Source organism: Apaloderma vittatum, unplaced genomic scaffold (genome assembly GCF_000703405.1).
Source record: "Apaloderma vittatum isolate BGI_N311 unplaced genomic scaffold, ASM70340v1 scaffold22548, whole genome shotgun sequence".
Lineage (NCBI taxonomy): Eukaryota > Metazoa > Chordata > Aves > Trogoniformes > Trogonidae > Apaloderma > Apaloderma vittatum.
This window is the reverse complement of record NW_009732738.1, coordinates 18,124-21,228: the sequence shown is the minus strand read 5'-3', so window position 1 is coordinate 21,228 and position 3,105 is coordinate 18,124.

The window sequence follows — 3,105 nt, the reverse complement described above, 5'->3', positions numbered from 1 at the left end:
TTTGGATGAAAAAAATTTTAAAAAAAAAAAAAAAAAAAAAAAAGCAACACAGCACTGAAAAAAATAAAATAATTTATTGTTTTTACAACTGGTATGTGAACGGATGTAATGAATTTATTTATTCTTATTTAACGAAAATACCAATTGTGCAAATTCTATATTTAAAATGTTTTGCTATCGTCTCTGTCTCTCTCTTTCTCAGTCTCTTAATTTATGCTTCAAATTTATGTTGAAAGTACGCCTTGTGAGTTTACATAATGTATGGCACTGGTTATTTTTTGTATGTTTTTATTTAGAAAGCTTTCTGCATGAAACAGGAGTATATGTGTATACATGTGTGCACACTGTTTAGATGTATATTCTTTTTCTGCTCCCATCCTTTTCATTAGAGAAGTTGTAGATTTTTAATTTGGTGACACCTCGTGCTCAAAACTCCTTGTCACGCATCATGTCTTAAAATATCTCAACTAGCAAGTCGTAAAGGTCTCTGGACCTCAAAAAAAAACCAAAAACCAACCATGCCAGCTCCTAAAGGAGACAGACAACAGGCTCGCTTCACACAGGTGCCCGCGGTCAGTGCTGGCCAGCAGGAGCCCTGCCCTTGGCTTCAGTGGGAGCAGGCGCAGGCTTCTGGTAGCTGGGAGTCCTCTGCATGTGAATGAAGTTTCTCTGAGTTGCCAGGGTGGCAAGTGAGTCTTCCCTCACGCAGCAGCGTCTTACATTAAAGTGAAAACACCGCAGAGAAAGTCTGGTGTGCCTCTCAAAAAATGTAGCTGTGATTTGGTTTTACGAAGGCTGAAAAGGGTACTTTTTTCAGTCTTTCCACTGTTTATATACATATATATAAATATGTATATATAAATATATATACATATATATGAATATGTATATATGGCTCCAAAAGGTCAAAGCCCAGTTTGGAAGGCTTTGCAATGTTTTACTTCATTGTATTCTAGCTCTTTGCACTGCATCAGGCAAAGTTAGACACAGAAAAAGCCACCATAGCCTGTGCTCCCCGTGTTTCCTTGAAGGTAACAGCAGCTGTTTGCTTCCACTTCTCATCCAGTCCAACTACTGCTGAGCTCAAGGGAACTTGTATTGGGCCTGGTGTAAGGAAAAGAAAGGCGATACAGACAAAGCTCCAGCTTCTCTGCAGCCAGTTTATTTAACAATGCAAATGACTTCTACAGCCACCTCACTGTAAGGGCAGTGGTACAGGCTGCAGATTATGAATTTCCAACTGTTGAAAGTTACCCTATTAATCAGTGCCCACACTCACACAGGTTAAATTCCCGCTCAGCCTCTCTTGCACAGTGTCTGCTGCTGTCCAGGCATTCTCGAAGACCCAGAGCCAGCCACGAGGCTTTAGATAAAATTGCCATGGCCAGTGTGTGATGCTCCCTCACTGAAGACTCACTCCAAAATGCCAGGAAATCACTATAAGCCTTGACTTTGACTATCTTTGAGGCAGACTTTAAACAGGATGAGGGTGAAGCATTCATAATTGTGGGGTTTCATCAATGTGTTCAGGTGAGTGTTTCTCCTCATGCTAAACAATGCTGTGCAGAGGAAGATGGAGCTTATGGCAAGAGCCAAAATTAGATCCTCTGGGCATGGGCTGCAATTTTCAGAACAAAAAAAAAAAAAAAGAAGTTGCTTGTTTGGAGGGGATTGTTCCTTTTTTTAATTAAGTGATTAGTTTTTATAGACATTCCAGAGTGCATCATTGCATTCATACTTGTCATTGGTAATGTTTTCAAGAGGGTTTTTTGCTGTGGTTACACTGATACTAGCTTGTGTAGCAAAGCTAGTTCAGCATTCTTGTTTTCGAATAACATTGCAAATGCAGCTATTTCTGGTTTATCACATGTACTGGTAGTGACAATTAACATAAGAGAAGTTACTGGGTCCTCAGCTACTGCGACAAAATGTTGCTTTGGGGTTTAGAAAATGTTACTACGAGTGCAAGTTTTCGGTGATGTGGTACAAAATTTGAAATGCCCCAAACATATTGTTAGTCTGCTGGGTGAGTGGTTTAAGAACTTCCCTCCAGACATATGGTGCCAAACATCTCGATACTGTCCAGCTGCTCTTCACATTGCAGCGTTGCAGGTCAATAAAAAACAGTAAATCCCAATGTCATTTGCCCTGAAAGTTGTCTGTAGAGGTTCATGGTCACTGCAAGGGCACTGAAGTAATTTCAACGTACATCAGCCTTGCACAGTCTGTGTTGAAACATGTACATGGGCACACGTGGAACTTAACTGTGGCTAAATGCAAATGCGCATTTTGTGTGTGGGCCTGCGTATACTCATGTATATATAAACATATACATGTACGTATATACACAAATATTCGGGTCTCCATTACTCCCACTCACATTGCAAAATAGCTACACTGGTTTTAGTTACACCTGTGTAAATTCAGAGTAACTTCACTGCATCATGTGGTTTTGCAGGAGCTGCTTCAGACTTACACCATTTTAAGTGACAGCATAATTTGTCTTTTAATTTATAGGCAGTGGTTTACACAATTTGTCATATGAACTGTGAAATTTTCAGATAGTTTTGTCTTCTGAAACATACTCCTTGACCATCAAGTGTATATGCATTGTTAAAATCCCATCAGATACAGGAAACTGAATTCCAGTTGGAAATGGTGTAATACTCCTGTATAACAATAAATCCATTTAATTTCTATTGCCACGTCATCTGCCCAACATCAGATAACATACAATAAGAGAGGTATTTCAGGGAAGACTAACATGACAGCACAGTGTTTGGATTTGCTTAGTTTATTTCAGTTGCCCCTTTATACACTCTGTTGGTGGCAGCATATTCTGAGAGGTGTCACTTTGTGCATTACAGATAACTTGGCTGAAATACCAATAGCCTTTAAAATACCAAGATGTGTCACTAAACCTTTTCATCCTAGTATGTGTCTGATCAAAGAGAGTTAACATTTTTAGAGCACTGCTATGTCAGCCAGTTTACATCATAAATAATACGTTATGCAAAATATAAATTCATTTGAACTGAATTGTGCAAGGTCTACACTGTACTATGACACACTGAAGGCCAATATTGTTTTGTGAACTATTATATG